Source organism: Artemia franciscana, chromosome 8, assembly GCF_032884065.1.
Source record: "Artemia franciscana chromosome 8, ASM3288406v1, whole genome shotgun sequence".
NCBI lineage: Eukaryota > Metazoa > Arthropoda > Branchiopoda > Anostraca > Artemiidae > Artemia > Artemia franciscana.
Window position 1 is genome coordinate 6,366,028 of NC_088870.1, and position 25,754 is coordinate 6,391,781.

Below are 25,754 nucleotides of genomic sequence, written 5' to 3' on the forward strand. Positions count from 1 at the left end.
CCGTAATGTCATGCCTATGAGCCGCTGATTGTCCTTGAAGTAAAAGCTACAGTATCTCGTCCCAAGATTGATTACATGTAAATGTAATAAATAAATCTGGACGACCATAGAGACGAAGATACGCAATAGCATCTTGAGCATATTCATGCACATGACGGGGACTGCCAGCATATGACGAAGGTAAAATTGTTAATCTTCCAACGTTTGTGGTATTACCGTCATTTATAACTGCATCTCACAAATGAATGTATTGTTCAGAGCGGAGCTTGGTCTGATTCAGGCGGATATATAGCAAACGTTCTGATTATATTTTAGCACACATATCAACGACAAATTGGTGAAACAATTCACGGCATTTTAAAATATAATTTTCTTCATCCTGCCGAATCATTAGTCCATAGGAATAATAATGCATTGCACTGCATTTCTTATTCATTTCTTTGTTAGTGGCTGATTCGTCAATTTAATGTTAAAGTGATAGCCGTCGGCTCCATCCCAAAAAATGATAGGATATTGTAGGGCATCGTAGCATCGATGAGTTTCAGCAATTCTTAACAACTGAGAGTTTTGCTTATGAAGAATAATATCTCGAGGTAAAAACTGATCACCGACCATAACGATTGCCACTTCGTCGATAGTTGGAGCATTGTATCTACGCACATGTTGGCCAGGAGGCGTTTTGTCAGCGGAAATAACAATTTTATGCGTATCAGTAGGCATCAAATCGATGGCTGTTTTGAACAGACGCACTAAATTATTATTTCGTGGAAAATATGTTGCAATTGGGAAACGATTGTCCTTTCAACGTTGGGAGAAATTTCGCAACGTGCATTCAATTCAGAATTTCTATCACTGATGAAGTACAATTGTAAAAATTTATGATTCTTGCCTGAGAATGGTAGAAGGGACCCTGCTCTATGATAAATTTGCCCTTTTACTTTGAAAGTCGACATAAACTGATCTGGATTTTCGATTTAGGCTCCAAACGACGTCATTTGGAAACATGAGTTGTATTTTCTGATTTGTGAAAAAAACGCTTAGATTCTGACGTAGTTCCAGTAAGGAAAGTCTTCAATGGCTCTGGTTATGCAGCCAATAGAGGAAGTTTAACTTTTCCTGAGGCGCAACACAATCCCATTGTTTCACCATTGAATTTCAAGGCCTTGCAATAGGGACAAATTTTAGATATTGACCCGATTTGAACACATCTACTCAAGCTATAATCATCGAGTGGGCTGTACCTGAATGCCAGGCGATAACATTTAGGTTGCTCTGATTCCTCGGCACGCTTTCTTTTCTTACTTTCTCTATCAGCAGCAAGCCTGATTTCTTGCTGTTCTTGTGATTCCTCGGCACGCTTTCTTTTCTTACTTTCTCTATCAGCAGCAAGCCTGATTTCTTGCTGTTTTTGTGATTCCTCGGCACGCCTTCTTTTTTCACTTTCTCTTTTAGTAGCAAGTCTGCTTTCACGTTGCTCTGGTAGTTCCTTGGCACGCTTTCTGTTCTTTCTTTCTCTATCAGCCTCAAGCCTGTTTCCTTGCTGTTCTTTTAATTCCTCGGCACGCTTTCTTTTCTGACTTTCTCTATCAGCAGCAAGTTTTTTGGCATAGACTCTTTGAGCATCTTCATCGGCTTTTGCCATTGTAAGTTCAACAGTCATTTTAAACTTAAACATTAATAGATTTCTACGTGAACATATGTCTTAAATATCTTTAATGACGTCACCGTCATAGCAAAAATGACGATAACTAACTTCATGACGTCAGTCGACACAGAAACATGACATCACCTGACAGACACACAGACAGACAACTTATTAATATATATACTAGCTGTTGGGATGGCGCTTCGTGCCACCCCAACACCTAGTTGGTGGGGGCGCTTCGCGCCCCCCCCCAAGCCCCCCCGCGCGCGTAAGTCGTTCCGCACCATATTAGTTACGCGCCATATTAGTTACGCGCCATTGTAGTTGTGTCCCTGTGTCCCACCTGTGAATATAGATAGATTTATATATGTGTTTCAAACTACGTAAAAATTGCGAATATACAACATTCTTGGCTTTCCCATTGTCTGTCCATATACAAAGCCGTATGTACTAATAATGACGTCATATGCAAACGCTCTTTTTACAAACAAACAAACATGCATACACACAACTCGTTTTTATATAGATAGATAGATAGATAGATACAATACAAATTAACTACGTAAAACTTGTGAATATACAACAGTCTTCGCTGTCCCATTGTCTGTGCGTATAAATTGATTGTCAGGTTTACCGACCCTCAAAGATGCAACATACAATTGTACATTGTAAAGCAATCTGTATTAAGATCTATACCGCATTTTTCTAGTGATTGCCCTTGAGCTTTGTTGATGGTGGTTGCAAATGCTAATCGAATTGGGAATTGCAATCTTTTAAATTGAAAAAGCAGATCCGTTGGAATCATGGGAATGCGAGGAATAAGAACAGCCTCACCCTCATAAGGCCCTGTCAAGATTGTGGCATCTATTAGGTTTTCCATTGTTTTTTTTTTTTACGGCAAGTCGCGTGCCATTGCAAAGCTTTGGTGGGTTGATATTTCTTAAAAGTATTATTGGTACGCCTATTTTTAGTTGTAGCAGGTGTGGTGGACACCCTGAAGGATCTATGGAATTTAAAAATTCAGATGGATAATTAACCGCTTCATTTGGTTCCGAAATACAAATTAACTGCGTAAAACTTGCGAATATACAACATTCTTCGCTGTCCAATTCTCGCTGCATATAAATAGATTGTCAGGTTTACCGACCCTCGAACATGCAACGTACAATTGTCCATGGGAAAAACAATCAGTATTAAGATCAATACCACATTTTTCTAATGATTGACCTTGAGCTTGGTTAATGGTGATTGCAAATGCTAATCGAATTGGGAATTGCAATCTTTTAAATTGAAAAGGCAGATCTGTTGGAATCATGGGAATGTGAGGAATAAGAACAGCCTCACCCTCAAAAGGCCCTGTCAGGATTGTGGCCTCTATTAGGTTTTCCATTGTTTTTTTTACGGCAAGTCGAGTGCCATTGCAAAGCTTTGGTGGGTTTATGTTACGTAACAATATTATTGGTACGCCTATTTTAGTTGTAGCACGTGTGGTGGAAACCCTGAAAGATCTATGGAATTTAAAAATTCAGATGGATAATTAACCGCTTCATTTGGTTCCAAAACTGTGTCGACTGACTTGTAAAGGACTGCCTGGTCTTGAATCTTGGTCAAAACAATATTGTTGATTTCGTGGACGTCTATATTTTTGGGTGCGAGAATCGCTCTTTCACTTAGCCATTTATTATTTTTATAATTTTTAGAATATTCGGAAATACTTTTTCAATCAATTCATTTTGGACGTCACTAAATTACAGAAATCAGCAGGTAGTTGTATACGTCCTGAAATTGAGTCTACTGGGAGCTTTCCGTTTCCCATTGCCAGCAATTGATCTGAAAATGTTTGACCAGAGTCATCGTTTTGCAATCGGACACGCATATTTGTAGTTAATTTTAATGTTTTTACGTGTGCCCATAAATTAGAATTTTTCAGGCAAGCATTCATTTCGTCTGCAGGAGTTGATCTAGATATTATAGGTAATTTTTGCCTGAAATCTCCCGCAAGCAATATTAAGGTGCTGCCAAAGGGTTTCGACTTCCCTCGCAAATCTTTCAAGCATTGATCCAGAGCCTCGAGCGATTTTTTGTGTGCCATTGTGCACTCATCCCAAATAATAAGTTTGCATTGCTGCAATACTTTACCCATCCCAGATGATTTGGAAATATTGCACGTGGGAGTTTCTGTAGAATGCAAATTCAGAGGCAATTTCAAAGCGGAATGAGCAGTTCTTCCACCAGGCAGCAATGTTGCGGCTATTCCGGACGACGCAATTGCCAACGCTATATCATTTTTAGATCGAATTGATGCCAGAATCAGTTTTATCACAAACGTTTTACCAGTACCTCCTGGCGCATCCAAAAGAAAATTTCTCCAACGTTGTTATCGACACAATGCATTATCGTATCATAAATGTCTTTTTGTTCCGACGTTAACTTGGAAATGTTATTTTGTACATACGACAATAGATCACTCGTACTGTAACTTTGTTCACGATCCAATTCTACACATGTCGAAACAGCAGCGATACGGTTAGGTGAAGGCATTCCCAAACCCTGAAGAGGTTTGTTTGCCATACTTATACAAAAATCTTCTATAACAACTAAAGTGTAGTTATAAATTTCTGGTGTAAAATCAAAAGTCATGTCTGACGTCTCTAACTGTTTTCGATGAAGTATATCTTCGGACATTTTTGACTTATATTTTTCCCATAAATCTGTAGGAGCTGATGGAGAGCAAGTTGTTAAAATGATGCCAAACAATGCACGAATTTGACTTGGGGTTGACGTTTCGCACGCGTCATTGATGCAGTTATCCCAGTGCTGGTCATTCTCCAATAAATTCAGAGCTTGGCATTCACTACGGTAAGTGTCATGTATAGTACCATTTACAGTCCTCAAATACTCAAAGGATGTCGGACCGGGTACATTCACCAAAAGCAGGCGTAGAAAGAAGCATTCATGTTGATTGGGGTGAACGGTGTAGAGTCTTCCTATCGTGGTATCTTTGAAGATGGTAGGTTGGCCGTCGACTGACTCACCCTGTTTTCGACGTTCAAATACTTTATTTTTAGTATTCCACGTGTAATACGAAGGCACTTCAGTATACAGCAGTTTTTTCGCAAAAGAATCATTTTTGCAAAGCGAAAAAAAAGCTGTTAATGTTGTATCCGGTGGATTTAGGACTCTTTGTTGCACGTTGGTTTCCGTGAAATAAACACGTTGACTATTCTGTAAATGTACCGCTAAGTGAACAACAGCTGGACTACGTTCATGTATCGGAAATGAAAGAATTCGCCAAACAACTTCATTACTGCTTATGTATCTTCCAGCCTGATATTCTACGATTTCATCGAAATCTTTGATTTCGGACTGCAAGCCAAAAACTGCCATGTCACTGCCTTTGTTGACGTATTTACATATGTATTTGATTGCCTTTACGGAGTTACAGTATTCAACGTTTATGTGTGCATTAAATGTTTTTGATAATAAAGGGGAATATGGAACAACCCACTGGTTATCTACTTCGATGGTGGTACCGTTACGCTTCTTTATTATTGCTGTTTTACCGCCATCTTCAGTAGATCTTCTTCTATATTGTGGGTAACCATCATTGCCAGTAATTGTTTTGGGTACTAAAAGTCGAGGATATTGCTTTGTGCACCTTCCTTTGGCCATGCATGGTGAATTTTCGTTCAGTGCACCGCAAGGTCCATGTATCATATTTTTTACAATAATATCATGTAACCCCTTATCGACATTTTTATCAGGTATTTCAGCGGAAATCACATCATCAATTTCGTTTGAAGTAATTTTTTTATGTAGCCAGATTAGTATATGTGCGTGTGGCAAACCTCGTTTTTGCCATTCCACTGAGTACATCCAGCATCGCACTGACCCAAACACTTCATGTTTTACAAGGTAGTTTATCAGTGATTTCAACTTTTGCCGGAAGACACGTGCCGTAATGTCATGCCTATGAACCGCCGATTGTCCTTGAAGTAAAAGCTGCAGTATCTCGTCCAAAGATTGATTACATGTAAATGAAATAAATAAATCTGGACGACCATAGAGACGAACATACGCAATAGCATCTTGAGCATATTCATGCATATGACGGGACTGCCAGCATATGACGAAGGTAAAATTGTTAATCTTCCAACGTTTGTGGTATTACCGTCATTTATAACTGCATCTCGCAAATGAATGTATTGTTCAGAGCGGAGCTTGGTCTGATTCAGGCGGATATATAGCAAACGTTCTGATTCAATTTTAGCATACATATCAACCATAAATTGGTGAAACAATTCACGGCATTTTAAAATATAATTTTCTTCATCCTGCCGAATCATTAGTCTATAGGAATAATAATGCATTGCACTGCATTTCTTATTCATTTCTTTGTTAGTGGCTGGATTCATGAATTTAATATTAAAGTGATAGCCGTCGGCTCCATCCCAAAAATGATAGGATATTGTAGGGCATCGTAGCATCGATGAGTTTCAGCAATTCTTAACAACTGAGCGTTTCGCTTATGTAGAATAATATCTCGAGGTAAAAACTGATCACCGACCATAACGATTGCCACTTCGTCGATAGTCGGAGCATTGTATCTACGCACATGTTGGCCAGGAGGCGTTTTGTCAGCGGAAATAACAATTTTATGAGTATCAGTAGGCATCAAATCGATGGCTGTTTTGAACAGACGCACTAACTTATTATTTTCGTGGAAAAGATGTTGCAATTGGGAAACGATTGTCCTTTCAACGTTGGGAGAAATTTCACAACGTGCATTCAATTCAGAATTTCTATCACTGATGAAGTACAATTGTAAAAATTTATGATTCTCGCCTGAGAATGGTAGAAGGGACCCTGCATTATGATAAATTTGCCCTTTTACTTTGAAAGTAGACATAAATTGATCTGGATTTTCGATTTGGGCTCCAAACGACGTCATTTGGAAACATGAGTTGTATTGTCTGATTTTTGACAAAAAACGCTTAGATTCTGACGTAGTTCCAGTAAGGAAAGTCTTCAATGGCTCTGGTGGTGCAGCCAATAGAGGAAGTTTAACTTTTCCTGAGGCGCAACACATTCCCATTGTTTCACCATTGAATTTCAAGGCCTTGCAATAGGGACAAATTTTAGACATTGTCCCGATTTGAACACATCTACTCATGCTATAATCATCGACTGGGTTGTACCTGAATGCCAGGCGATAACTTTCAGATTGCTCTGATTCCTCGGCACGCTTTCTTTTCTTACTTTCTCTATCAGCAGCAAGCCTGTTTCCCTGCTGGTCTTTTGATTCCTCGGCACGCCTTCTTTTTTCACTTTCTCTTTTAGCAGCAAGTCTGCTTCTGCGTTGCTCTAGTAGTTCCTCGGCACGCCTTCTTTTTTCACTTTCTCTTTTAGCAGCAAGTCTGCTTCTGCGTTGCTCTGGTAGTTCCTCGGCATGCTTTCTGTTCTTTCTTTCTCTATCAGCCTCAAGCCTGTTTCCCTGCTGGTCTTTTGATTCCTCGGCACGCCTTCTTTTTTCACTTTCTCTTTTAGCAGCAAGTCTGCTTCTGCGTTGCTCTAGTAGTTCCTCGGCACGCCTTCTTTTTTCACTTTCTCTTTTAGCAGCAAGTCTGCTTTCGCGTTGCTCTGGTAGTTCCTCGGCACGCTTTCTTTTCTGACTTTCTCTATCAGCAGCAAGTTTTTTGGCATAGACTCTTTGAGCATCTTCATCAGTCATTATAAACTTAAGCATTAATAGAATTCTACGCGAACATACGTCTTATATAACTTGAATGACGTCAAGCCTTCAAAGCAAAAATGATGGCAACTAATTTCATGACGTCAGCCGAAACATGTCGGCGAACATATGTCTTATATAACTTGAATGACGTCACCTTCAAAGCAAAAATGATGGCAACTAATTTCATGACGTCAGCCGAAACATGACGTCACCTGATCCATCCACAGATCCACACACAGACAACTTATTTTTATATATATAGATAGATAGATATAAATATATATATTTATATATATATATATATATATATATATATATATATATATATATATATATATATATATATATATATATATATAAATATATATATATGTTTTTAACAACGTAAAACTTACGGATATACAACATTCTTCGCTGTCCCATTGTCTGTGCATATACAAAGCCTTTTATACTTATAATGACTTCACATGCAAACGCTCTTTTTACAAACAAACAAACATGCAGACATACAACTTATTTTTTATATAGATAGATAGATATATCGATATACATATACAATACAAATTAACTACGTAAACTTGCGAATATACAATATTCTTCGCTTCCCTCGAACATGCAACATACAATTGTCCATGGGAAAAACAATCTGTATTAAAATCTATACCGCATTTTTCTTATTATTGCCCTTGAGCTTTGTTGATGGTGATTACAAATGCTAATCGAATAGGGAATTGTAATCTTTTAAATTGAAAAGGCAGATCCGTTGGAATCACGGGAATGCGAGGATTAAGAATAGCCTCACCCTCAAAAGGCCCTATCAAGATTGTTGCCTCTATTACGTTTTCCATTGTTTTTTTTTTACGGAAAGTCGCGTGCCATTGCAAAGCTTTGGTTGGTTTATATTTCGTAACAATATTATTGGTACGCCTATTTTTAGTTGTAGCACGTGTGGTGGAAACCCTGGGAGATCCAGGGAAAAGAATGCGGGCCGAGGAATCACAAGAACAGCGTGAAAACAGGCTTGCGTCTCAATGAGAAATTACCAAAAAAAAAATTATGCCGAGGAATAACAAGAACGACGTGAAAACAGGCTAGCGGCTCAAAGAGAAATTACCAAAAGAAAGCGCGTCGAGGAATCACAAGAACAACGTGAAAACAGGCTTGAGGCTCAAAGAGATATCGCTTTCTTTTGGTATTATCTCTTTGAGCCGCAAAAAAAAGAATTGATGGCAACTAGCCCCTTTTCCATGCCGCTCTTTCCCAAAGACACCCGATCAAAATTGAAATAACCATTTTATCTTAAGGATAATTTGAGATTCAGCATAGTTGAAAGGTCCAATAACTATGCCTTTGGGGATGACATGCTCTATATCAGCCCCCAGGAATAGAACTATAAGTTGTGCAATTTGCACATTGTTTACATACTGTATTTGTTATTGATAAAAATATAGAATTTTTTCGAGGTGGGGGGATTTCCCACGGTGAAAGTTTTCCGTGGGAAGGAAAGTTTTCAGGATTAATTTTACACAGCATGGGAAGAAGATTTCCTTGTATGGTTGGAAAAACAGTCAGAAAAAAAAATCAATTGAAAGTAAAAAGTAACATTAAAACTTTAAACGAATATAACTCATTCTGCATATGAGGGGGCTATCCCTTCTTCGACCTTAGCTCTTTAAACTAAGCCTAGACTCTTTGTCAAAATTCTTTTAGAAAGACTGCTCAAACGCAAAACTCGTTGAATTTGAATGAGAACTAATTTTTGAAGAACTATCATGGTAAAGAAAATAGATGGACCAGAAAATATCAGCTTATTATTGGAATCACATCGAGTTAACCACTTCGGCTAGATACCTGTTCGATCGATATTAATTTATGAAATTATACTCTTTTGCAGAAACATTTGGAAGCCAGTATCTCCCCCAATCGGATGGAATCCTTATTCGTAACGTGTCCAGAGAAGACGCTGGTGTATTCACCTGCAGAGCTAATGTCTGGAACGAAAAGAATATAATCTTAAACTTAAGCATTGATTTCCGAATGACTTCATTTCTTAATATTAAAGTTTGTGATTTCACAACCAAATATTTGTGAGAAATAAAAAAAATATTACTAAGATAGTAAAAATTTTGATATTCAATGCCCGCTTTGAACCATTAGGGTTTAATAGACCCTGATCATAGGGTTTAATAAACATACCCGGAGTTGATGAAAAATTGAGGGGAAAATTTATTTGAAAGGGCTATGTTTTGAAAGCTTCTTTTTGCTTTGGACATCGAGAATGAAAGATTGTTGTCCTGACAAGACTCAATATTTTTAGTTGAGTTCTTAATGCTCACGTGCAACCTAGTTGCCAATATCCAGCTTGCATGAAGAGTTTGAAGGCACGCTTGTAGCATGGTAAAGTTTTAGCTGTAAGAATTTTTCCTCGTAATTCCATAAATCCTTTAATGCAAGAAACATTATAGGCTGGTCCTTTTATGGAAAATTATAATCTCTCTCTCTCTCTCTCTTTCTCTCTCTCTCTTTCTCTCTTTCTCTCTCTCTCTCTCTCTCTCTCTCTCTCTCTCTCTCTCTCTCTCTCTCTCTCTCTCTCTCTCTCTCTCCTCTCTCTCTCTCTCTCTCTCTCTCTCTCTCTCTCTCTCTCTCTCTCTTCATTTTTTACTGTCTTGATATGAAGATTTTCTTTTAAAATCTGGAATTATATTCACCTGAGTAAGAGCAGAGTTTTTATTTGAAAGTGCTCTATATCTCTCTTGGTCTTTTCTTTCTCCTTTTCCCATCTCCTCTTTTTTTTTCCAATGTGCATTGTGTCTCATATATATGTTTGTTTTGCCTTTTTTATGAAAAAAATACAAGTAAATTGTTTCATTAACAGAGAAGGAGACAAATTATTCTAACTTTTGTCATTTTTTCTGACTACGGCACGTGCAGCTGCCATCTCTTTAGTCATTGCTTTTCCTCTATTTTCCTTAGTAGCTTAGCTGGCTGATTCGACTTGCATCTAAAAATCCTCATGTCAGGTTGTTCTTTTTCAACGGAGCACAATTCTTTCTCGCTAATGTCCATCAAGGTCAAAGCTTTGGTAATTTGATTTATGAACCGCTTTTTCTGACGTTAATGGAATAACTATTTAAGGAGTAGCCTAGTTTGAAGAATGACAAGCTCTCAAAGTTTATTGTTTTTATTTATTTCATGCTGAATTCTAAGCATTTTGGCTAGCTATTAACAAATGTTAGATTAACTAAAAGTTTTTCTGCATTGTTTTAGTTTCAAAATTTTTGAATATTTTATAGTGGCATGAATATACGCTTTCATAAACCTAGGAAAGTATCAATTTCATTTAGCTCGCGACACCAATTGTTCTTCAGGTCAATCTGAAGGAAGGAGGCCAATCCCCTTAAAATCGTTTCATTTTGAGGCATAAACTTAGATTTAGTGTTGATAATGGGCCTGGAGGGGAAAGTAGATCCATTCTTGCTATTGAAAAATTTTGATTGTAAACTGAAAGACTATAGTCATATGGTTCATTGCTCAAAGGGAGGGATTAGTGGTGATACTATCTTATAAAGATTGTCTGAGAACCCTTGACCTCTTGAATAATGGGAGAATTACATCCTGGAAACTCGCTATTTAGAAAAAAACGTTTTAGTTGTATTCTATATTCAGAAATTTTCGTGTCGAACCAGTGGTCATAGAAAAAGAGAGATGGTTAGTTCATCCAAATTTTTGAATTTAAAGACTCTTTTTAAGTAGGTATCGGACCAGGGAAGATTCTGGCCTCTTCTATTCCCGAAGTAAAACCTTGATTAACACCGACCCCCTCCCCATCTCCCATAAAATTTTCAGGCCAATATTTAACAAAATTTTTATTTATTAATAAAATTGTTTCCAAATTACTATTTAATTAATCATTAATTTTGAATTATTTTATTTATATTACTTAAATCATTTAGTTATTTTCATTAAATATTAATTATATCATATTAATTATTATTATTTGATTTTTTTTCATTTGACGATTAATTAATAATATACTAATTATTTTCATTTATTAACTGCGCCTTCCACTTTATTTTAATCAAAATAAAAATTACAAGAGAATTGTAACCTTTAGGCTATTTATTTGAGATTTTGCGCCTCCAAAATTTCTGCGCGTGGGGCAACTGTGGCCTCCGTCCCCCCTAAACCGCCTGTGTATTGTGTATTGATAAATTGTTGTATTACTAACTGATAACTTTTTGTTTAATGAGAAAAGGGCTTTTAAAACTAGGGTCTCCTTTCAGATTATCGTTCCGACTAAAATCAAGAAGGACATTGAAGAAATTGAAGCAATTGAAGGTATGCCAGTACGACTGGATTGCGAAGCAGAGGGTGAACCAACCCCAGCCTATGAATTCATGGACCCACATGGCCAGAATATTACTGGCCAACCTGGATTTTCTAGCACCCCGTACCCTGGCATTCTTCTTATTGAAAAAGTAAAGAGAGAATATGCTGGTATATATAAGTAAGCTTTTATTATTGACCTAGTTTTTTTTTTATTTTATTGTTTTTTTTAGCATTTTTCTATGCATTGATAAGCTGATGTGATTTGCCTGCTACGAAAACTTGATCATATAAACGTTTATTTTTTTGGATGAACACGAATTTGCCTATTGCTTCCTTCTGGCAAAAGAAGTTCTTTTATCTTCAGCCCAATGTAAACACAAAAAATTTTTTTTTATAAATGGTGCGGGGGGGCTTGGCTTAAAAAAAAAACCACTTGTTTAGAATTATGAAAAACAATTACGGGTTATTCATTCAAGTTTTTGGGGGTATAATTCCGCCCCCCCCCCTTACTGTGCTTTATGCGACCCTGATGCAATACATGCAGAGTGACAACTCTGAACACTTGAAAACTCTGAGGAAAGTCGTTCGATTTTTGACGTGTTAAGTTTAATTTATAACAATAATTTAATTGATATTATACCGTAACTTAGTAAAAAGTAATAAATACAGTTGTTTTCCCTGGCAATGCATTGTGCTGTTTGATTTGTGCAAAATACAGATATCTTAATAGCATCTTAATTTTAATTAAATAAAAAGTATAGTGAAATAATGCTTGCATAAACGATTTGCATAAACGTTAGACTTTAGTGTCGTTATGTGCAAGCGGTATAATATATTTTAAAGCAATATGCTCAAATAACTTTGAAAGGTTGTTTATTACGGCTATACATCGTAATGTCACTCTCGTAAAAGATTAGATGAGTATTTTACTGCTGTCACAATAAACAAAATTGTAAATCAGACTGTTGAATAATGATTGTTAAAGTGATTGATGAAGAATTTATCTTCAACTCTTTCTGGAATCTGAATTTTAAAGAGGAATGATTTCAACTAGTTGCCTTTTCACATTTGTTTTAAGGAATTTCTTCGAAAAAAGCTCCAGGGATTTGTTGATGCATTTTAGAGATAACATTTCGTTTGAAAGGAAGAAAGGAAGAAAATAATATTTATCATCTACCAACACCTAGTTGGTGGGGGCGCTTCGCATCCCCCCCAGCTCCCCCGCGCGCGTAAGTCGTTACGCGCCATATTAGTTACGCGCCATTGCAGTTGTGCCCCTATGTCCCACCTGTGAATATAGATATATATATATATATATATATATATATATATATATATATATATATATATATATATATATATATATATATATATATATATATATATATATATATATATATATATATATATATACATATATATATATATATATATATATATATATATATATATATATATATATATATATATATATGTGTGTGTGTGTGTGTGTTTAACTACATAAAACTTGCGAATATACAACATTCTTTTCTTTCCCATTGTCTGTGCATATAAATAGATTGTCAGGTTTACCGACTCTTGAACATGCAACATATAATGGTCCATGGGAAAACAATCCGTATTCAGATCTATACCTCATGATTCTAATGATTGCCCTTGAACTTTGTTGATGGTGATTAATAATCGACCATTCCCTGTGTCGCCGTCGTCATTTATATACCCCTGTGCCCCCCGGCGTCCCCGTTGTAGTTTTGTCCCTGTGTCCCGGTCGTCATTTATATTCAATGTGTCCCGGTCGTCATTTGTGTCTCGGTGTCCCAGTCTGTGATTTCTCTTTGAGTGTCCCGGGCGTCATTTATATTCCTTGTGTCCCGGTCGTCATTTGCGTCCCGGTGTCCCGGTCTGTATATACATTCGTTTTTGAATTGGTTTTTTTTTAGTTTTTAGTTTTTTACCTTATTTTAGTTTTTTAAGTTATACCTCATGATTCTAATGATTGCCCTTGAGCTTTGTTGATGGTAATTGCTCATCGAACATTCCCTGTGTCCCCGTCGTCATTTATATATCCCCCTGTGCCCCCCGGCGTCCCCGTTGTAGTTGTGTCCCTGTGTCCCAGTTGTCATTTGTATCCCGGTGTCCCGGTTTGTGTATACATTCGTTTTTTTATTTTTATTTTTCTCCTTTATTTTTCATTTTTTCCTTTTTTATTTTTTTTTCTTTTTTATTTTTCTAGCTTTTTTAGTTTTTTTTATTAGTTTTTAGTTATTTTTTCTTTTTAGTTTTTTTGTACTTTTTCCTTTTTTTTAAGTTTTTTTAGTCTTTTTTTACTTATGTCCTGGTCGTCATTTATACTCCCTGTGTCCTGGTCGTCATTTGTGTCCCGGTGCTTTGTTGATGGTGATTGCTGATCGAACATTCCTTGTGTCCCGGTCGCTTTCTCTTTGATTGTCGTCATTTATATTCCCTATGTGCCGGTGTCCCGGTCGTCATTTGTGTCCCGATGTCCTGGTCTGTAATTTCGTCAGTCGAAAACATGACGTCAGTCAACACACAAACATGACGTCACCCGACAGAGCCACACACAGACAACTTATTTTTATATTTTTATATAAGTTATAGATAAGTTGTATGCATTTTTGTGTTGAGGGTTTGCATATGACGTCTGAAAAAAAAAGAAGAAAAAGAAAACTGAAACTAAAAATGTAAAAACTAGGAATTGCATAAATATTTCAATATATTTTGACAATAGATTAAACTAATTTGAAAACCTTAAAACAGATACTTAAAAATTTGAGGTTTATTATAAACCAGATTATATCTTCTATATATATATATAAAATAAGTTGTACGTTTTTTTGTGTTGAGGGTTTGCATATGACGTCTGAAAAATAAAGAAGAAAAAGAAAACTGAGACCAAAAATGTAAAAACTGGGAATTGCATAAATATTTCAATATATTTTGACAATAAATTAAAGTAATTCGAAAACCTTAAAACAGATACTTAAAATTTGAGGTTTATTCTAAACTAGCTGTTGGGGTAGCGCTTCGCCTCACCCCAACACCTAGTTTGTGTAGGCACTTCGCGAACCCCCCCCCCCCCCCTAAGCCCCCCACGTGCGTAAGTCGTTATGCGTCATATTAGTTACGCACCATTGAATTTGTGTCCCTGTGTCCCACCTGTGAATATAGATAGATATATATATGTTTTTAACTACGTAAAACTTGCGAATATACAACATTCTTCGCTGTCCCATTGTCTGTGCATAGAAATAGATTGTCAGGTTTACCGACTCTTGATAATGCAATATATAATTGTCCATGGGAAAAACAATCCGTATTCAGATCTATACCTCATTATTCTAATGATTGCCCTTGAGCTTTGTTGATGGTGACTGCAAATCGAACATTCCCTGCGTCCCCGTCGTCATTTATATATCCCCTTGTCCCCCCGACATCCCCGTTGTAGTTGTATATTCCCTGTGTCCCGGTCGTCACTTGTGTCCCGGTGTCCCGGTCATAAGTGTCATCTTATAATGACCTCATATACAAAGCCTTATATACTTATAATGACGTCATATGCGAACCCACAAACAAACAAACATGCCTACAAACAACTTATTTTTATTATATATATAGATGTAGTTTCTTTTTTAGTTTTTCTTTTTTAGTTTTTCTTTTTTTTAGTTTTGCAGCTTTTTTTTATTTTTTTAGCTTTTTTTTAGTCTTTTACCTTTTTTGTTTTTTTGCTTTTTTTAAGTTTTTTCTTTTTAGGTTTTTTCTTTTTTTAGCTTTTTTGCCATATTAGTTAAGCGCCATTGTAGTTGTGTCCCTGTGTCCCACCTGTGAATATAGACAGATATATATATATATATATATATATATATATATATATATATATATATATATATATATATATATATATATATATATATATATATATATATATATATATATATATATATATATATATACTAGCTGTTGGGGTGGCGCTTCGCGCCACCCCAACACCTAGTTGGTGGGGCGCTTCGCGCCCCCCCAAGCCCCCCCGCGCACGTAAGTCGTTACGCGCCATATTAGTTACGCGCCATTGTAGTTGTGTCCCTGTGTCCCACCTGTGAATATAGATAGATTTATATATGTGTTTCAAACTACGTAAAAATTGCGAATATAAAACATTTTTGGCTTTCCCACTACTGGGAGCTTTCCGTTTCCAATTGCCAGCAATTGGTCTGAAAATGTTTGACCAGAGTCATCGTTTTGCAATCGGACACGCATATTTGTAGTTAATTTTAATATTTTTACGTGTGCCCATAAATTAGAATTTTTCAGGCAAGCATTCATTTCGTCTGCAGGTTTTAAACTACGTAAAAATTGCGAATATACAACATTCTTGGCTTTCCCATTGTCTGTGCATATACAAAGCCGTATGTACTAATAATGACGTCATATGCAAACGCTCTTTTTACAAATAAACAAATATGTATACTTAACCGCTTCATTTGGTTCCAAAACTGTGTCGATTGACTTGTAAAGGACTGCCTGGTCTCGAATCTTGGTCAAAACAATATTGTTGATTTCGTGGACGTCTATATTTTTGGGTGCGAGAATCGCTCTTTCACATAGCCATTTATTATTTTTATAATTTTTTAGAATATTCGGAAATACTTTTTCAATCAATTCATTTTTGGACGTCACTAAATTACAGAAATCAGCAGGTAGTTGTATACGTCCTGAAATTGAGTATCGTATCATAAATGTCTTTTTGTTCCGACGTTAACTTGGAAATGTTATTTTGTACATACGACAATAGATCACTCGTACTGTAACTTTGTTCACGATCCAATTCTACACATGTCGAAACAGCAGCGATACGGTTAGATGAAGGCATTCCCAAATCCTGAAGAGGTTTGTTTGCCATACGTACGCACAAATCTTCTATAATAACTAAAGTGTAGTTATAAATTTCTGATGTAAAATCAAAAGTCATATCTGACGTCTCTAACTGTTTTCGATGGAGTATATCTACGGACATTTTTGACTTATATTTTCCCCATAACTTTGTAGGAGCTGATGGAGAGCAAGTTGTTAAAATGATGCCAAACAATGCACGAATTTCACTTGGGGTTGACGTTTCGCACGCGTCATTGATGCAGTTATCCCAGTGTTGGTCATTCTCCAATAAATTCAGAGCTTGGCATGCACTACGGTAAGTGTCATGTATAGTACCGTTTACAGTTCTCAAATACTCAAAGGATGTCGGACCGGGTACATTCACCAAAAGCAGGCGTAGAAAGAAGCATTCATGTTGATTGGGGTGACCGGTGTAGAGTCTTCCTATTGTGGTATCTTTGAATATGGTAGGTTGGCCGTCGACTGACTTACCCTGTTTTCGACGTAATACGAAGGCACTTCAGTATACAGCAGTTTTTTTGCAAAAGAATCATTTTTGCAAAGCGAAAAAAAAGCTGTTAATTTTGTATCCAGTGGATTCAGGGCTCTTTGTTGCACGTTGGTTTCCGAGAAATAAACACGTTGACCATTCTGTAAATGTACCGCTAAGTGAACAACAGCTGGACTACGTTCATGTATCGGAAATGAAAGAATTCGCCAAACAGCTTCATTACTGCTTATGTATCTTCCAGCCTGATATTGTACAATTTCGTCGAAATCTTTGATTTTGGGCTACAAGCCAAAAACTGCCATGTCACTGCCTTTGTTGACGTATTTACATATGTATTTGATTGCCTTTACGGAGTTACAGTATTCAACGTTTATGTGTGCACCTGGTCGTCATTTATATTCCCTGTGTCCCGGTCGTCATTTGTGTCCCGGTATCCCAGTCTGTAATTTCTCTTTGAGTGTCCCGGTCGTTATTTATATTCCCTCTGTCCCGGTCGTCATTTGTGTCCCGGTCTGTAATTTCTCTTTGAGTGTTTTTCTTTTTAGTATTTTTTAGTTTTTTACATTTTTTCTTTTTTCAGTTTTCTTTTTCTTCTTTATTTTTCAGCTTCACTATGAAATACATATCGCCGAACCTTTGTTTTTTTAACTAAAATCTGGTAGGCATTGATGACCTTATCCAAGTCAAAATCCCAAACCCAATCATCATCGCTATCATTTTCAGTTTTGATATGTTTTGACTCTCGCTGTCCAGGTGGATCTTCATCTAATTGCGCGGTTTTGCGTTCTTTAGCCTCAAGCCTGTTTCCTTGCTGTTCTTTTGATTCCTCGGCACGCTTTCTTTTCTGACTTTCTCTATCAGCAGCAAGTTTTTTGGCATAGACTCTTTGAGCATCTTCATCGGCTTTTGCCATGGTAAGTTCATCAGTCATTGTAAACTTAAACATTAATAGATTTCTACGTGAACATATGTCTTAAATATCTTGAATGACGTCACCGTCAAAGCAAAAATGACGACAACTAATTTCATGACGTCAGTCAACACAGAAACATGACGTCACCTGATCCACAGACAGACAGACAACTTATTTTTATATATATAGAATATATATATTTATATGTTTTTAACTACGTAAAACTTGCGAATATACAACGTTCTTCGCTGTCCCATTGTCTGTGCATATAAATAGATTGTCAGGTTTACCGACTCTTGAACATACAACATATAATTGTCCATGGGGAAAACAATCCGTATTCAGATCTAAACCTCATTATTCTAATGATTACCCTTGAGCTTTGTTGATGGTGATTGCTAATCGAACATTCCCTGTGTCCCGGTCGTCATTTATATATCCCCCTGTGCCCCCCGGTGTCCTCGTTGTAGTTGTGTCCCTGTGTCCCGGTCGTCATTTATATTCCCTGTGTCCCAGTCGTTATTTGTTTCCCGGTGTCCCAGTCTGTAATTTCTCATTGAGTGTCCCATTCGTCATTTATATCCCCTTTTTCCCGGTCGTCATTTGTGTCCAGGTGTCCCGGTCTGTAATTTCGTCAGTCGACAAACATGACGTCAGTCGACAAACATGACGTCAGTCGACAAAAAACTTCATGACGGAATAATGGTCAATCCTCATAATGACGTCAGTCGACAAACATGACATCAGAAGGCACATAAACATGACGTCAGTCAACAGACATACAACTTATTTTTATATATATATAGATATAGTTTCTTTTTTAGTTTTTTTTTTAGTTTGTAGCTTTTTTAGTTTTTATAATTTTTTTCTCATTTTAGTTTTTTACCTTTTATGGCACTTGGTATTAACCAAGTGACATATAGCAATCGCAAATTATGTCGGTCTGTCAGTCAATGTTCATTCCGCTTTTCATTATCTTTCATTCTTCATTCATTACCTTTTAATGCTTTGGCCGTGCAATTTTACACAAGATGGGGGGGGTGATTTTCCAGGGAATTGCCAAAAGGGAGGGGACTAAACTGTAGGGGAATCTCGCGGAAAATTTAAGACACGGGGGGAATCAGCCTAAAACCATTTTCTAGATATTTTCCTGTGGAGAATGAGGATGAACAGCTATAACCATCATCATAATCGAAAGCAAAAAGATATTTAGAGCTTGGTTCAGGTGCAGGGGGGGGGGACTTTAACACCCATCGGCAAGTATTGCTTTAGTATCTTCATTTATTATTGTCTACTTTAATCTTCCGCCATTTGAATATGATTTCAGTTTCTGGACTACGTGCTTTTTATGAAAGAGAGGGGAGGGGTTAAATTTTTAGGTACTTGGCGGTTTAGACCAAATAAGGTAATGGATTATAGAAAGACCAAAATAAAACGAAAATAAAACGAAACATAACCAAACTAACTGCGAAAGCCATAATTAATCAAAGTATTTTGAGATAAATGAAATTTACTTAGGACTTGGAGCTGCATAACGTAGGAGTTTCCGCATTATTCTCAAAATACTTTCAGAAATATAGTGATTCATATTGAAACAAAACTTGTACCCTTACTTGTCTGTCTTGTTACCTTAAAGGAGTCAGAGAAAAAATTGATAGGCGAATGCTATCTATTCCGAATTTGTGTGACCATTATAATTGTAAATTGCCATAATTTAGTTGATGGAAATGGAAAAATATTATAGATTTCAATTGATTCTTCTGAGTTTAGAGACTAGAATTGAGTCTAGAGGATAATAAATGTAAAAGGCAATTCTTTAGCATTAATATTACACTAATATTCAATTTTTGTCTAGCCACTCATGTATCCTTTTTTAAAGAAATGTACTTTTAAACAAAATATTCAACACTTGCCCTTGAACTTACTTCAACTACACCCTAGTTTCTATGTCTTGAGGCTTAGAAAAGCAACGAAACTGATACTTGCATTAAGTAATTTTTGGAAGTCAAATTGTCAGACGTTTTACACACCTTGGAGGATGGCCAGTTGAAGTCGGAAGATATAAAGGTAATGGGTGCACTGCCATCATCAGAGGGGGGTGAAGTATGTGTACCACTAGATTTAAAACCTTTGTCATATTAGGCCCTCCCCCATAGATTTTTCTCATTGGCACCCTTGTCCCATTGGGCCTCCCCCAAGATTTTACTCTAGATCCTCTCCTGTGCGTCTTTCCTAGAACAAACTTTGCACAAACATTATGTTACATTCAATTCTGTTAAAGCTTGATGTCGGTAACACTACTTTGTTTAGTTGAACAACCTCCAAAAGGAGCTCATTTGACTAGAAACTGTAAGTTCTAGTGCCCTTTCTAGGAGTCAAAAGTAATTTTAGGGCAACCAGCCCAAAACCCCCATGTCTATCAATTCCCCAAGCATATTTCAAATCAAAATTTTGAGATAATCGTTTTGTTCAGCATAGTTGAAAAATCCTAAAACTGTATCTTTGGGGATGTCAAATAACAACGAAGCCCTCAGGGCAAGGAAATTAAGCTACGCAATTCGCCCATTGTGTGCATATAGTATTTGACTAGGAAAGAAGGAATATCTGACCCTTAATGTTAAAAAAAGAAGTTTTCAGATAATGTTGATTAAAGTGCTGAATGAAGTCAAAACACATTATGTTCATACTAGTTTTCAACAGGGCTTTACTCAGGAATGACTGATTGTATTACGTTGAAACTTACAGGGATTGATGAGAAGGATGATCAGTTGACCAAAGAGGAGATATTTGCACACTACTGCAACTACTTCTCCTACTGCTACTCTAAGTAGTGCTGTTGACGCCTCTAGGCTAAAGGCGTCAGTCCTCATTATGTCTTGACAAAAAAAAATATTGCAGCTTTCATAACCCTCATTCGATAGTAGTTTAAAATCAGGAACCAGGTTAAAAGAGAAAAAAAGGTGAAAGGGTAAATTTTATAGATATTCAGGAATGGTATCAACCATTGGAGTAGAACTTGCCACGAATTCGCGACAATTATATTTCTAGTCACAACGAAAGCTCTTGATAAGTTGTAAAAATGCCACTTCATCCATGTGGCAGCTACAAAACTGATTTTGTCGTTCCCAAGAATTCAGATTCTACAAAAGGCTTAGCTAGACTTATCATGTATATCAACGATCGCCATACAGCATGAAAAAAAGCTTAACGAAAGGCTTGTACCGCAATTATTTAGCATCAAACCAACTTGAGCTTTCAATTAACGTAAAGTCCAAGGCCTTAGAGGTAATCTTTGTGTCTGATATCCTTCTCTACCCTCCCCCCAAACCTAAAAATAAAGTCCACCAGCCTTTTTTAATCCCAGGTAGAAAAAGAAGTTGTAAGCCGCTGACAATGAGCGACAGTGGTTTTATGCCTTGATTAGGGGCATGTTTGTAAGCAAAACAAAATAGAATGGTCAGTGACTTCAATTAAAATAAGGGAAAATATAAAAATGTTTTCGGATTAGTTCCATATGCAAGGGTGGAACTTGTACATAGTTAAGTAAACAATGCTTAAGAGTCAGTAAGCAATAAAATAAGCAATATTGATTTACTACTAATACTACCAAAACTCTGGCTAGCCATCTATTTTGACGTTGGAGCCCGTAGCCTTTCTAGTGAACGGTATTGGAGATCTTGGTAAACTAAGTATGAAGTCAGAAATAAAAAGTAGAACAGTAGGAGGTGAACGAGTAGGCTTTTTGACAATCCAAAAATTACGGGAAAAAATTGGCGGTAAACTAGAAGGCAGAGACGTCTAAATAAATCAATGATTTATTATATATTACTTACAATCATTACAATGATTTACAAAAATAAATCAATGACATGATCAACAGGGGCTAAATACATCCTACGACTGAAAACGTCTGATATACGAATGGTCAAAGAAACTATAGTAGGAATTGGGGATCTTGGAAAGAACCTCTCCCGAGTAGGGAGGACTGAGTCTCCAATGTGCCAAAACTACGAGATGGCTGTCGTCAAAACAAGAAGGTATCTGCTGGAACAATGACCAGCCACGATAAGTCACTGGCCTGACATATTCTACAGTATTGAAGCCAAGCTTGCAGATACAGTAAGGGCAGGGAGGGTACGACAGCTACAAAAATGCATGGTAAGAGTGAGGAGGCCAATTCCATCAACGACCCCAAATAAGCATAGCAGTTTTTGAGGTGTGGAGCCTATGGGACTTTTGAGGCCTGAGACTCAATCCCTTTTTATGATCGCATTCCAAGATTAAATTCTTTGATTTATCGACAATCCTGTATTATTCAGAACACACTCGAGAAGTGAGGTTAAGTGAATCCTAATGAAATATACCAAAATATAATGAAAATATAATAGTTTAGTTTATGTAATAATATAATTTGGGCTATATATTTGCAAATTAGAGGGGTGCAGGGGTAAATTAATTTAACCTTACCCCGCCCCTAATGCGCAAACCTAAAGCCCAAATTAAACAAGTCCAATGCATTCTGATATCCGTTATTTGTCTTGGTGGCTATGAAACCGGTTTTCATAGATCGTATACTCAGCAAACTTTTCGTCTGTGTTCTGAATAACAAACGAGTACCGATTAATTCGTCAGTGTGGTATTTTTACATTTACGATGAGCAATAAGTGTATAAAATACTTACACGCTTAAATTCACTTTACTCCGTTCCCAAGACAAGATTTTTACTCTCTAACTGTGTATATATTATGTGGAATATGATGCTTTAATCAGTTCTGGGTTGGAACTCTTTAAGGAAAACTCACAAACATAATTAGCTTCTCTCCTTTTTTTTCTCTTTTTTTTAAAGAAGTTTAGTCTAGAATTGGTTGGAGTCAATCTTTTGCAGACTGATCTGACAATAATATGCTTTTTGGGTACTATTTGAATAGCACATGTATCTTGCCCCATAATTACAGGCCATGAAAGCTTTGTGGATATTTATTTTTCTGCTTAATTATAGAAAAGAAAATCTTTTTTTTCTCCAACATTTTCTTTATTCAACTTAAAAAATACAAAAAACAATGTTATGCCCCAACAGAGAGCAGAGCTGGTAAGGCTGGGACAGTGCAAAAACACAGAAAAAACATCAACATCTCATCGTAATAATGATTCCAAAATTTAATACGGCAAAAGACAAACAAAATAGAAAAAAAAACTCAATAAAGAGAAGTAACAAGGATAAGTAAATAAATATCGGGCAGGAGGAGCGTGGGAGTCCATCCTAGACACAGGGACACAAAAACAAAACACACAAATAAGAAGATCAAAATTATAATTTTCCATCATCAATGGTGAATAATCAAAATTTTGGCAATCAATCTTTAATATTTGCTTTTTTAAATTTAGCTGAGATTTTTGGTATGGATCAAACAGAATTTTATCATTCAGCTTATAATTGTTAGTAATGAAGGGTCTACCTGAGGATTTATCGAACTCAGTTTTGTTACTGCAAAGCGATCTGTTGACTTTGCGAGAAGGAATTGAAGATGAGATCAGAAAACAGGTAGATATTGAGTTTGCGAAGTTAGACACCGTGTCCCCAAAGCAGTTTAGAAATGAATTTTTGGACACTATAACACAGGCTGTGTATAAAGCAATAGAACTGTAGTTCCGGTCTAAATTCAAACAAATTGAGAAAAGTCTTAATGATTTGAAGTGCAAAATCGCCCAGAATGGTGCTAAAATTCAAAAATTAGAAACTAAACTTGATGATCTTAGCTAGACTTCTCTTCTTAACAAGATCATTGTTTCTGAAATTGAAACGACAGTTCGGGACTTACCTACTGTAGGCGAAAAAGTCTTAGATCGTCTGAATGCACATATGGGACTCCATCTTAATAATACTATGGTCAAGACTGCAAGGCGTTTAAGGTATATTGACCAGTCTCAGGTGCCAATTGAGCTTACCTTTGTATCTGAAGTGACATCTGTCGAAATCCAGCGTAATCGAAAAAAGCTCAAAGGTTCACTTATTTTTGTCAACGAGGCCCTCACCAAAGAAAGGCAAGAAGTTTTTTAACTAGCACGCAACAAATTCGACAAGAAGAACATGTGGACCATGAGGGGAGTTATTTATGTGAAAAGCGGCTCGCAAAATATTTCGTGTAAATCGATTAGTGATGTAGTTGAAATCCATGATTTCGCTAATGAGCCGTCGATAGCATAAATAAACCGTCGTTTCTTGTTTTCCTTGTGACTGTGTAATATGAACCGCTTCCATACTTTTTTGGATTACCGTTTAAAATTAGATGCGATTATGAATACGTCTATTGGTGGTGATAAAGATGTGCCTTATGCTAAAAATTTACCCGACTGTGATTTTTCTTGAGAAGGCACTTTAGAGTGTGAGCCCGACAGATGTAAATTCCCGATCACAGTGCTTCATCTTAATGCTCAAGGTTTACAAAGTGTGTATAATGAACTCAAGTTTTTGCTATCATCTAGTCCAAAAGATATTGTGGCCATATGTGAAACGTTTTTGTCTAGTTCTTCACCTATGTCTATGTTCGAGGTTCCTATGATGAAAAGTGTATCTCGCAGTAGGAAATTGAATGCACGAGGTGGACAGGTGATCTGTATTCGCCAGGATTGGTTTTTTAGGGTAATAGAGGATACATCAATTTGGGAAGAGGGTTTATGTGAAACGCTATTTGTGGAAATTAACCCCACTAGTGGTGATTCGTTTATATTTGGTTCAGTATATAGAGCTCCATCGAGTCACCCAAAAAAATTTTTTGAGGTTTTTGAGTCGGTTCTTTTAAAACTCAGCGAGTCAAAGAAACCAGTTATTGTATCAGGGGACTTTAATTTATATTTGCTGAATTTAGATCTTAGCACTCATAAGGATTTTTTGAATATTATGCTGTGTGCTAGTTTTCTTCCCAGCTTTTCTCTCCCAACTAGGGTTACAAATCCTACAGCTACACTGATTGATAACATTTTTTTTTCTGTTAATTCAGTTAAAGCAATGAAATCCTCTGTAATTTTATCTGATATGTCAGACCATTTCCCGGTGAGTGTTCTTCTAGATTTAGGGAGAGTTAATGCTCGTTCTTAGGATGCTAGAGATGATACTTCACATAAACAATTTGAGTGGATTGATTTTAAGCTACTACGTGAACTAATTAATAGTAAACGTGGTCTTTAATTAATTATTTTATAAAAAAAAGAAAGTAAGTCTAATTTTCCTGAAGTTATTAGTTTAGAAGATGGTTCGACTACTAATAAATCGGAGAAAGTGGCTGATATTTTGAATACTCATTTTGCTAAAATAGGAGAGAAAATTGTTTCATCAGTAATGAACCAGTTTGATTCATGTAGTAATAAACATTTTTCTTCATACCTTCCATCTCCTCAAAGTAATTCAATTTTTCTCGGGCCTATTTCTCATTCTGAAATAACAAAAATAGTGTGTGATCTAAATCCAAGTAATTCAGCGGGAATTGACGGGTCTAGTTCTAAAATTGTTAAAGAAATACTGTCTGCAATAATATTACCATTACAGCATATAATTAATCTTTCATTTAAAACTGGAGTTTTCCCATCTGCTTTTAAAGAAGTGCGTATAGTTCCGCTTCACAAAGCTGACTCTCCTGAAAATCCATCAAATTACCGCCCTATTTCTATTTTGTCAGCATTTTCTAAAATACTTTAGAAGGCAATTTATAAGAGGTTTTATGACTTTCTTAAATCG